This window comes from Lepeophtheirus salmonis, chromosome 10, assembly GCF_016086655.4.
Source record: "Lepeophtheirus salmonis chromosome 10, UVic_Lsal_1.4, whole genome shotgun sequence".
Taxonomy (NCBI): domain Eukaryota; kingdom Metazoa; phylum Arthropoda; class Copepoda; order Siphonostomatoida; family Caligidae; genus Lepeophtheirus; species Lepeophtheirus salmonis.
In genome coordinates, this window is record NC_052140.2 from 4,665,730 (window position 1) to 4,678,508 (window position 12,779).

The window sequence follows — 12,779 nt, forward strand, 5'->3', positions numbered from 1 at the left end:
GATATGAGATGTATGGTGGATTCGTTGAAGAAGTATGAAACTCGGTCTGAAGCGAATATATGATTAAGTCTGCTCTTTATTATTTTGCAAGGCCCCGTCTTTCAATAAAAAGTCATTTTTTTTCCATTCTTAGGCCGAACGCAGATTGAAGGGGGCGTTTTAACTGATGGTAAAACTGGGCAGTGATATGAGATGTACGGTGGATTCGTTTAAGAGGTATGAAACTCGGTCTGAAGCGAATATATGATCAAGTCTGCTCCTTATTATTTTGCAAGGCCCCGTCATTCAATAAAAAGTCATTTTTTTAGGGAGGTCATTGCATATGAGACCTGAATCTTGTAAGTGATAATTTGATATTATTTGTTCAATATCTAATTTACTATTTTTATTCTATGATTCATTATAACCATGGGTGTAATGATTTGGTTTTTGGGATAAATTAAAGCCTTCCAAAAATAATTATTATTTTCCGTCCAATGGGCCAACGCTTTTGATCATTTTTGAGTACCAATTTTTAGTATCACGGTTGTGGGCGTTTACTACGATCAATTTACGACCTATTAGACTTTGAATGAGAAAGACATTAGTCTATGGGACAATATGGATGATCTTGTTTTATCCTGCACTATTGAATGGACCAGCGTTATAATGTCTGGTAAAATTAATGCATTGATGTAATACAATAGACTGGAGGCCCTACTAGAAGAGGAAATTGAGCTACATTACAAGATGCAAGACTTGCCATAATGATTTAATTTTGCGAAAAGCCGGAAAAGAGGTATGAAACTTGGTCTGAAGTGAATATATGATCAAGTTTGCCCCTTATTATTTTGCTAGGCCCTGTTTTTCAATACGTCATATTTTTTTTTTGAGGGAGGTCATCGCATGTGAGACCTGAACCTTGTAAGTAAGAATCTGATATTATTTGTTCAATGTCTAAAGTACTATTTTTATTGTATGATTCATTATAACCATGGGTGTCATGATTTGGTTTTTGGGCTACATTAAAGCCCCCGAAAATAATAATTATTTTCGGTCCAATGGGCCAACGCCTCTGATCATTTTTGAGTTGCAATTTTTAGAATCACGGTTGTGGGCGTTTATTACGATCAATGTACGACCTATTAGACTTTGAATGAGAAAAGGCATTAGTCTATGGGAGAATATGGATGATCTTGTTTACTAACTAATTTCTTTCGTCATTTCAGAAGGCTCCTCTGGTATCTCAACTATTGATAGTTTAAATGCATATATTTCCTTAGATTGGACGATTACCCTTTAAAGTACAAATTTAACAATTTTGTCGAGCGTACAGTTTTGTATAGCAGGAGCTCCTCCAGTTTTAAGGCTGAGGTCGAATCGTCTTTGTTCAGAGTTTTTATATCATTAAGCATTTTTCTCATATATCTCTATTTTTCTCTGACTTTTTGAATTAAGATCCTGCCTTGCCTGAAATTCAGTGTGTCTCAGAGTATTTCATGGAGACAAAACTCCTCTTTCCATTCTTAGACCGTAGTCTAGGATATATCTTATCGTGTAGTTCCAGGTTGAAGGGGGCCGTTTAACTGATGGTAAAACTGGGTAGTGATATGAGATGTACGGTGGATTCGTTTAAGAGGTATGAAACTCGATCTGAAGCGAAAATATGATCAAGTCTGGCCTTTATTATATTGCACAGCCCCGTCTTTCAATAAAAATTCATTTTTTCTATTCTTAGACCGTATTCTTGGATATATCCTTATGGTATAGTTCCAGGAAGATTTCCAGGTTGAAGGGGGCCGTTTAACTGATGGTAAAACTGGGCAGTGATATGAGATGTATGGTGGGTTCGTTGAAAAAGTATGAAACTCGGTCTGAAGCGAATATATGATCAGGTCTGCTCTTTATTATTTTGCAAGGCCCCGTCTTTCAATAAAAAGTCATTTTTTTCCATTCTTGGACTGTAGTCTTGGATACATCTTATTGTGGAGTTCCAGGACGATTTCCAGATTGAGGGGGGGCGTTTAACTGATGTTAAAACTGGGCAGTGATATGAGATGTACGGTGGATTCGTTTAAGAGGTATGGAAATCGGTCTGAAGCGAATATATGATCAAATCCGCCCCTCATTATTTTGCAAGGCCCCATCTTTCTATAAAAAGTCATTTTTTCCCATTCTTAGGCCGTAGTCATGGATATATCCTTATGGTGTAGTTCCAGGAAGATTTCCAGGTTGAAGGGGGCCGTTGAAATGATTGGAAAACTGGGCAGTGATATGAGATGTATGGTGGATTCGTTTAAGAGGTATGAAAATCGGTCTGAAGCGAATATATGATCAAATCCGCCCCACATTATTTTGCAAGGCCCCGTCTTTCTATAAAAAGTCATTTTTTTCCCATTCTTAGGCGGTAGTCTTAGATATATCTTATCGTGTAGTTCCAGGAAGATTTCCAGGTTGAAGGGGGCCGTTTAACTGATGGTAAAACTGGGCAGTGACATGAGAGTACGGTGGATTCGTTTAAGAGGTATGAAACTCTGTCTGATCAAATATGCTCTTTATTATTTTGCAAGGCCCCGTCTTTCAATAAAAAGTCATTTTTTTTCCATTCTTAGACCGTATTCTTGGATATATCCTTATGGTGTAGTTCCAGGAAGATTTCCAGTTTGATGGTGGCCGTTTAACTGATGGTAAAACTGGGCAGTGATATGAGATGTACGGTGGATTCGTTTAAGAGGGATGAAACTCGGTCTGAAGCGAATATATGATTAAGTCTGCTCTTTATTATTTTGCAAGGCCCCGTCTTTCAATAAAAAGTCATTTTTTTTCCATTCTTAGGCCGAACGCAGATTGAAGGGGGCGTTTTAACTGATGGTAAAACTGGGCAGTGATATGAGATGTATGGTGGATTCGTTGAAGAAGTATGAAACTCGGTCTGAAGCGAATATATGATCAAGTCTGCCCCTCATTATTTTGCAAGGCCCTGTCTTTCAATAAAAAGTCATTTTTTTCTATTCTTAGACCGTATTCTTGGATATATCCTTATGGTATAGTTCCAGGAAGATTTCCAGGTTGATGGGGGCCGTTTAACTGATGGTAAAACTGGGCAGTGATATGAGATGTATGGTGGATTCGTTGAAGAGTTATGAAACTCGGTCTGAAGCGAATATATGATCAAGTCTGCCCCTCATTATTTTGCAAGGCCCTGTCTTTCAATAAAAAGTCATTTTTTTCCCATTCTTAGGCGGTAGTCTTGGATATATCTTATCGTGTAGTTCCAGGAAGATTTCCAGGTTGAAGGGGGCCGTTTAACTGATGGTAAAACTGGGCAGTGATATGAGATGTACGGTGGATTCGTTTAAGAGGTATGAAACTCTGTCTGATCAAATATGCTCTTTATTATTTTGCAAGGCCCCGTCTTTCAATAAAAAGTCATTTTTTTCCCATTCTTAGACCGTATTCTTGGATATATCCTTATGGTGTAGTTCCAGGAAGATTTCCACGTTGAAAGGGCTGTTGAACTGATGGTGAAACTGGGCAGTGATATGAGATGTATGGTGGATTCGTTGAAGAGGTATGAAACTTGGTCTGAAGCGAATATATGATCAAGTCTGCCCCTCATTATTTTGCAAGGCCCTGTCTTTCAATAAAAAGTCATTTTTTTCCATTCTTAGGCCGAACGCAGATTTCCAATTGAAGGGGCGTTTAACTGATGTTAAAACTGGGCAGTGATATGAGATGTACGGTGGATTCGTTTAAGAGGTATGAAACTCGGTCTGAAGCGAATATATGATCAAGTCTGCTCCTTATTATTTTGCAAGGCCCCGTCTTTCAATAAAAAGTCATTTTTTTAGGGAGGTCATTGCATATGAGACCTGAATCTTGTAAGTGATAATTTGATATTATTTGTTCAATATCTAATTTACTATTTTTATTCTATGATTCATTATAACCATGGGTGTCATGATTTGGTGTTTGGGATACATTAAAGCCCTCCAAAAATAATTATTATTTTCCGTCCAATGGGCCAACGCTTTTGATCATTTTTGAGTACCAATTTTTAGTATCACGGTTGTGGGCGTTTACTAAGATCAATGTACGACCTATTAGACTTTGAATGAGAAAGACATTAGTCTATGGGACAATATGGATGATCTTGTTTTATCCTGCACTATTGAATGGACCAGCGTTATAATGTCTGGTAAAATTAATGCATTGATGTAATACAATAGACTGGAGGCCCTACTAGAAGAGGAAATTGAGCTACATTACAAGATGCAAGACTTGCCATAATGATTGTGGAGGTTTTAATTTTGCGAAAAGCCGGAAAAGAGGTATGAAACTCGGTCTGAAGTGAATATATGATCAAGTTTGCCCCTTATTATTTTGCTAGGCCCTGTTTTTCAATACGTCATTTTTTTTTTGAGGGAGTTCATCGAATGTGAGACCTGAACCTTGTAAGTAATAATCTGATATTATTTGTTCAATGTCTAAAGTACTATTTTTATTGTATGATTCATTATAACCATGGGTGTCATGATTTGGTTTTTGGGCTACATTAAAGCCCCCGAAAATAATAATTATTTTCGGTCCAATGGGCCAACGCCTCTGATCATTTTTGAGTTGCAATTTTTAGAATCACGGTTGTGGGCGTTTATTATGATCAATGTACGACCTATTAGACTTTGAATGAGAAAAGGGATTAGTCTATGGGAGAATATGGATGATCTTGTTTACTAACTAATTTCTTTCGTCATTTCAGAAGGCTCCTCTGGTATCTCAACTATTGATAGTTTAAATGCATATATTTCCTTAGATTGGACGATTACCCTTTAAAGTACAAATTTAACAATTTTGTCGAGCGTACAGTTTCGTATAGCAGGAGCTCCTCCAGTTTTAAGGCTGAGGTCGAATCGTCTTTGTTCAGAGTTTGTATATCATTAAGCATTTTTCTCATATATCTCTATTTTTCTCTGACTTTTTGAATTAAGATCCTGCCTTGCCTGAAATTCAGTGTGTCTCAGAGTATTTCATGGAGACAAAACTCCTCTTTCCATTCTTAGACCGTAGTCTTGGATATATCTTATCGTGTAGTTCCAGGTTGAAGGGGGCCGTTCAACTGATGGTAAAACTGGGTAGTGATATGAGATGTATGGTGGATTCGTTGAAGAGTTATGAAACTCGGTCTGAAGCGAAATATGATCAAGTCTGCCTTTATTATTTTGCAAGGCCCTGTCTTTCAATAAAAAGTCATTTTTTCCATTCTTAGGACCGTAGTCTTGGATATATCTTATCGTGTAGTTCCAGGAAGATTTCCAGGTTGAAGGGGGCCGTTTAACTGATGGTAAAACTGGGCAGTGATATGAGATGTATGGTGGATTCGTTGAAAAGTATGAAACTCGGTCTGAAGCGAATATATGATCAAGTCTGCCCCTTATTATTTTGCAAGGCCCTGTCTTTCAATAAAAAGTCATTTTTTTCCCATTCTTAGGCGGTAGTCTTGGATATATCTTATTGTGTAGTTCCAGGAAGATTTCCAGGTTGAAGGGGGCTGTTTAACTGATGGTAAAACTGGGCAGTGATATGAGATGTACGGTGGATTCGTTTAAGAGGTATGAAACTCTGTCTGATCAAATATGTCTCTTTATTATTTTGCAAGGCCCCGTCTTTCAATAAAAGTCTTTTTTTCCCCATTCTTAGACTGTATTCATGGATATATCCTTATGGTGTAGTTCCAGGAAGATTTCCAGGTTGAAGGGGGCCGTTGAAATGATTGGAAAACTGGGCAGTGATATGAGATGTATGGTGGATTCGTTGAAGAGGTATGAAACTCGGTCTGAAGCGAATATATGATCAAGTCTGCCCTTTATTATTTTGCAAGGCCCTGTTTTTCAATAAAAAGTCATTTTTTTCCATTCTTAGGCGGTAGTCTTGGATATATCCTTATGGTATAGTTCCAGGAAGATTTCCAGGTTGAAGGGGCCGTTTAACTGATGGTAAAACTGGGCAGTGATATGAGATGTATGGTGGATTCGTTGAAAAAGTATGAAACTCGGTCTGAAGCGAATATATGATCAGGTCTGCTCTTTATTATTTTGCAAGGCCCCGTTTTTCAATAAAAAGTCATTTTTTTCCATTCTTGGACTGTAGTCTTGGATACATCATATCGTGTAGTTCCAGGAAGATTTCCAGGTTGAAGGGGCTGTTTAACTGATGGTAAAACTGGGCAGTGACATGAGATGTACGGTGGATTCGTTTAAGAGGTATGAAACTCTGTCTGATCAAATATGCTCTTTATTATTTTGCAAGGCCCCGTCTTTCAATAAAAAGTCATTTTTTTTCCATTCTTAGACTGTATTCTTGGATATATCCTTATGGTGTAGTTCCAGGAAGATTTCCAGTTTGAAGGGGGCCGTTTAACTGATGGTAAAACTGGGCAGTGATATGAGATGTATGGTGGATTCGTTGAAGAAGTATGAAACTCGGTCTGAAGCGAATATATGATTAAGTCTGCTCTTTATTATTTTGCAAGGCCCCGTCTTTCAATAAAAAGTCATTTTTTCCATTCTTGGACTGTAGTCTTGGATACATCTTATCGTGTAGTTCCAGGAAGATTTCCAGGTTGAAGGGGGCCGTTTAACTGATGGTAAAACTGGGCAGTGACATGAGATGTACGGTGGATTCGTTAAAAGAGGTATGAAACTCTGTCTGATCAAATATGCTCTTTATTATTTTGCAAGGCCCCGTCTTTCAATAAAAAGTCATTTTTTTTCCATTCTTAGACCGTATTCTTGGATATATCCTTATGGTGTAGTTCCAGGAAGATTTCCAGGTTGAAGGGGGCCGTTGAAATGATTGGAAAACTGGGCAGTGATATGAGATGTACGGTGGATTCGTTTAAGAGGGATGAAACTCGGTCTGAAGCGAATATATGATCAAGTCTTTTATTATTTTGCAAGGCCCTGTCTTTCAATAAAAAGTCATTTTTTTCCCATTCTTAGGCGGTAGTCTTGGATATATCTTATCGTGTAGTTCCAGGAAGATTTCCAGGTTGAAGGGGGCCGTTTAACTGATGGTAAAACTGGGCAGTGATATGAGATGTACGGTGGATTCGTTTAAGAGGTATGAAACTCTGTCTGATCAAATCTGCTCTTTATTATTTTGCAAGGCCCCGTCTTTCAATAAAAAGTCATTTTTTTCCATTCTTAGACCGTATTCTTGGATATATCTTATTGTGTAGTTCCAGGAAGATTTCCAGGTTGAAGTGGGCCGTTTAACTGATGGTAAAACTGGGCAGTGACATGAGATGTACGGTGGATTCGTTTAAGAGGTATGAAACTTGGTCTGAAGCGAATATATGATTAAGTCTGCTCTTTATTATTTGGAAGGCCCCGTCTTTCAATAAAAAGTCATTTTTTTTCCATTCTTAGGCCGAACGCAGATTGAAGGGGGCGTTTTAACTGATGGTAAAACTGGGCAGTGATATGAGATGTACGGTGGATTCGTTTAAGAGGTATGAAACTTGGTCTGAAGCGAATATATGATCAAGTCTGCTCCTTATTATTTTGCAAGGCCCCGTCTTTCAATAAAAAGTCATTTTTTTAGGGAGGTCATTGCATATGAGACCTGAATCTTGTAAGTGATAATTTGATATTATTTGTTCAATATCTAATTTACTATTTTTATTCTATGATTCATTATAACCATGGGTGTCATGATTTGGTTTTTGGGATACATTAAAGCCCTCCAAAAATAATTATTATTTTCCGTCCAATGGGCCAACGCTTTTGGTCATTTTTGAGTACCAATTTTTAGTATCACGGTTGTGGGCGTTTACTACGATCAATTTACGACCTATTAGACTTTGAATGAGAAAGACATTAGTCTATGGGACAATATGGATGATCTTGTTTTATCCTGCACTATTGAATGGACCAGCGTTATAATGTCTGGTAAAATTAATGCATTGATGTAATACAATAGACTGGAGGCCCTACTAGAAGAGGAAATTGAGCTACATTACAAGATGCAAGACTTGCCATAATGATTGTGGAGGTTTTAATTTTGCGAAAAGCCGGAAAAGAGGTATGAAACTCGGTCTGAAGTGAATATATGATCAAGTTTGCCCCTTATTATTTTGCTAGGCCCTGTTTTTCAATACGTCATATTTTTTTTTGAGGGAGGTCATCGCATGTGAGACCTGAACCTTGTAAGTAAGAATCTGATATTATTTGTTCAATGTCTAAAGTACTATTTTTATTGTATGATTCATTATAACCATGGGTGTCATGATTTGGGTTTTGGGCTACATTAAAGCCCCCCGAAAATAATAATTATTTCGGTCCAATGGGCCAACGCCTCTGATCATTTTTGAGTTGCAATTTTTAGAATCACGGTTGTGGGCGTTTATTACGATCAATGTACGACCTATTAGACTTTGAATGAGAAAAGGTATTAGTCTATGGGAGAATATGGATGATCTTGTTTACTAACTAATTTCTTTCGTCATTTCAGAAGGCTCCTCTGGTATCTCAACTATTGATAGTTTAAATGCATATATTTCCTTAGATTGGACGATTACCCTTTAAAGTACAAATTTAACAATTTTGTCGAGCGTACAGTTTCGTATAGCAGGAGCTCCTCCAGTTTTAAGGCTGAGGTCGAATCGTCTTTGTTCAGAGTTTGTATATCATTAAGCATTTTTCTCATATATCTCTATTTTTCTCTGACTTTTTGAATTAAGATCCTGCCTTGCCTGAAATTCAGTGTGTCTCAGAGTATTTCATGGAGACAAAACTCCTCTTTCCATTCTTAGACCGTAGTCTTGGATATATCTTATCGTGTAGTTCCAGGTTGAAGGGGGCCGTTCAACTGATGGTAAAACAGGGAAGTGATATGAGATGTATGGTGGATTCGTTGAAGAGTTATGAAACTCGGTCTGAAGCGAATATATGATCAAGTCTGCCTTTCATTATTTTGCAAGGCCCTGTCTTTCAATAAAAAGTCATTTTTTCTCCATTCTTAGGCGGTAGTCTTGGATATATCTTATCGTGTAGTTCCAGGAAGATTTCCAGGTTGAAGGGGGCCGTTTAACTGATGGTAAAACAGGGAAGTGATATGAGATGTATGGTGGATTCGTTGAAGAGTTATGAAACTCGGTCTGAAGCGAATATATGATCAGGTCTGCTCCTTATTATTTTGCAAGGCCCTGTCTTTCAATAAAAAGTCATTTTTTTCCATTCTTAGGACTGTAGTCTTGGATATATCTTATCGTGTAGTTCCAGGAAGATTTCCAGGTTGAAGGGGGCTGTTTAACTGATGGTAAAACTGGGCAGTGATATGAGATGTACGGTGGATTCGTTTAAGAGGTATGAAACTCTGTCTGATCAAATATGCTCTTTATTATTTTGCAAGGCCCCGTCTTTCAATAAAAAGTCATTTTTTTCCATTCTTAGACTGTAGTCATGGATATATCCTTATGGTGTAGTTCCAGGAAGATTTCCAGGTTGAAGGGGGCCGTTGAAATGATTGGAAAACTGGGCAGTGATATGAGATGTATGGTGGATTCGTTGAAGAGGTATGAAACTCGGTCTGAAGCGAATATATGATCAAGTCTGCCCCTCATTATTTTGCAAGGCCCTGTCTTTCAATAAAAAGTCATTTTTTTCCCATTCTTAGGCGGTAGTCTTGGATATATCCTTATGGTATAGTTCCAGGAAGATTTCCAGGTTGAAGGGGGCCGTTTAACTGATGGTAAAACTGGGCAGTGATATGAGATGTATGGTGGATTCGTTGAAAAGTATGAAACTCGGTCTGAAGCGAATATATGATCAGGTCTGCTCTTTATTATTTTGCAAGGCCCCGTTTTCAATAAAAAGTCATTTTTTCCATTCTTGGACTGTAGTCTTGGATACATCTTATCGTGTAGTTCCAGGAAGATTTCCAGGTTGAAGGGGGCCGTTTAACTGATGGTAAAACTGGGCAGTGACATGAGATGTACGGTGGATTCGTTTAAGAGGTATGAAACTCTGTCTGATCAAATATGCTCTTTATTATTTTGCAAGGCCCCGTCTTTCAATAAAAAGTCATTTTTTTTCCATTCTTAGACTGTATTCTTGGATATATCCTTATGGTGTAGTTCCAGGAAGATTTCCAGGTTGAAGGGGGCCGTTGAACTGATGGTACTGGGCAGTGATATGAGATGTATGGTGGATTCGTTGAAGAAGTATGAAACTCGGTCTGAAGCGAATATATGATTAAGTCTGCTCTTTATTATTTTGCAAGGCCCCGTCTTTCAATAAAAAGTCATTTTTTTCCATTCTTGGACTGTAGTCTTGGATACATCTTATCGTGTAGTTCCAGGAAGATTTCCAGGTTGAAGGGGGCCGTTTAACTGATGGTAAAACTGGGCAGTGACATGAGATGTACGGTGGATTCGTTAAAGAGGTATGAAACTCTGTCTGATCAAATATGCTCTTTATTATTTTGCAAGGCCCCGTCTTTCAATAAAAAGTCATTTTTTTTCCATTCTTAGACCGTATTCTTGGATATATCCTTATGGTGTAGTTCCAGGAAGATTTCCAGGTTGAAGGGGGCCGTTGAAATGATTGGAAAACTGGGCAGTGATATGAGATGTACGGTGGATTCGTTTAAGAGGGATGAAACTCGGTCTGAAGCGAATATATGATCAAGTCTGCTCTTTATTATTTTGCAAGGCCCTGTCTTTCAATAAAAAGTCATTTTTTTCCCATTCTTAGGCGGTAGTCTTGGATATATCTTATCGTGTAGTTCCAGGAAGTTTTCCAGGTTGAAGGGGGCTGTTTAACTGATGGTAAAACTGGGCAGTGATATGAGATGGACGGTGGATTCGTTTAAGAGGTATGAAACTCTGTCTGATCAAATCTGCTCTTTATTATTTTGCAAGGCCCCGTCTTTCAATAAAAAGTCATTTTTTTTCCATTCTTAGACCGTATTCTTGGATATATCTTATTGTGTAGTTCCAGGAAGATTTCCAGGTTGAAGTGGGCCGTTTAACTGATGGTAAAACTGGGCAGTGACATGAGATGTACGGTGGATTCGTTTAAGAGGTATGAAACTCAGTCTGAAGCGAATATATGATTAAGTCTGCTCTTTATTATTTGCAAGGCCCCGTCTTTCAATAAAAAGTCATTTTTTTTCCATTCTTAGGCCGAACGCAGATTGAAGGGGGCGTTTTAACTGATGGTAAAACTGGGCAGTGATATGAGATGTACGGTGGATTCGTTTAAGAGGTATGAAACTTGGTCTGAAGCGAATATATGATCAAGTCTGCTCCTTATTATTTTGCAAGGCCCCGTCTTTCAATAAAAAGTCATTTTATAGGGAGGTCATTGCATATGAGACCTGAATCTTGTAAGTGATAATTTGATATTATTTGTTCAATATCTAATTTACTATTTTTATTCTATGATTCATTATAACCATGGGTGTCATGATTTGGTTTTTGGGATACATTAAAGCCCTCCAAAAATAATTATTATTTTCCGTCCAATGGGCCAACGCTTTTGGTCATTTTTGAGTACCAATTTTTAGTATCACGGTTGTGGGCGTTTACTACGATCAATTTACGACCTATTAGACTTTGAATGAGAAAGACATTAGTCTATGGGACAATATGGATGATCTTGTTTTATCCTGCACTATTGAATGGACCAGCGTTATAATGTCTGGTAAAATTAATGCATTGATGTAATACAATAGACTGGAGGCCCTACTAGAAGAGGAAATTGAGCTACATTACAAGATGCAAGACTTGCCATAATGATTGTGGAGGTTTTAATTTTGCGAAAAGCCGGAAAAGAGGTATGAAACTCGGTCTGAAGTGAATATATGATCAAGTTTGCCCCTTATTATTTTGCTAGGCCCTGTTTTTCAATACGTCATATTTTTTTTTTTTTTGAGGGAGGTCATTGCATGTGAGACCTGAACCTTGTAAGTAAGAATCTGATATTATTTGTTCAATGTCTAAAGTACTATTTTTATTGTATGATTCATTATAACCATGGATGTCATGATTTGGTTTTGGGCTACATTAAAGCCCCCGAAAATAATAATTATTTTCGGTCCAATGGGCCAACGCCTCTGATCATTTTTGAGTTGCAATTTTTAGAATCACGGTTGTGGGCGTTTATTACGATCAATGTACGACCTATTAGACTTTGAATGAGAAAAGGTATTAGTCTATGGGAGAATATGGATGATCTTGTTTACTAACTAATTTCTTTCGTCATTTCAGAAGGCTCCTCTGGTATCTCAACTATTGATAGTTTAAATGCATATATTTCCTTAGATTGGACGATTACCCTTTAAAGTACAAATTTAACAATTTTGTCGAGCGTACAGTTTCGTATAGCAGGAGCTCCTCCAGTTTTAAGGCTGAGGTCGAATCGTCTTTGTTCAGAGTTTTTATATCATTAAGCATTTTTCTCATATATCTCTATTTTTCTCTGACTTTTTGAATTAAGATCCTGCCTTGCCTGAAATTCAGTGTGTCTCAGAGTATTTCATGGAGACAAAACTCCTCTTTCCATTCTTAGACCGTAGTCTTGGATATATCTTATCGTGTAGTTCCAGGTTGAAGGGGGCCGTTTAACTGATGGTAAAACTGGGTAGTGATATGAGATGTACGGTGGATTCGTTTAAGAGGTAAAACTCGATCTGAAGCGAAAATATGATCAAGTCTGGCCTTTATTATATTGCACAGCCCCGTCTTTCAATAAAAATTCATTTTTTTCTATTCTTAGACCGTATTCTTGGATATATCC

At 37.7% G+C, this 12,779-nt stretch overlaps 2 long non-coding RNA genes across 2 annotated transcripts; both read left to right on the forward strand.

Moving 5' to 3' along the window:
* Positions 1-10,514: 10,514 nt before the first annotated feature.
* On the forward strand, positions 10,515-11,269 carry LOC121125470 (uncharacterized). The gene is made up of 3 exons (XR_011782120.1): positions 10,515-10,667; positions 10,734-10,854; positions 11,164-11,269. It is a non-coding gene; the product is annotated as an uncharacterized lncRNA (long non-coding RNA).
* A 751-nt stretch (positions 11,270-12,020) lies between these two features.
* LOC139906491 (uncharacterized) lies at positions 12,021-12,497 on the forward strand. Its single transcript, XR_011782048.1, has 2 exons — positions 12,021-12,187; positions 12,251-12,497. It is a non-coding gene; the product is annotated as an uncharacterized lncRNA (long non-coding RNA).
* Positions 12,498-12,779: the final 282 nt, after the last annotated feature.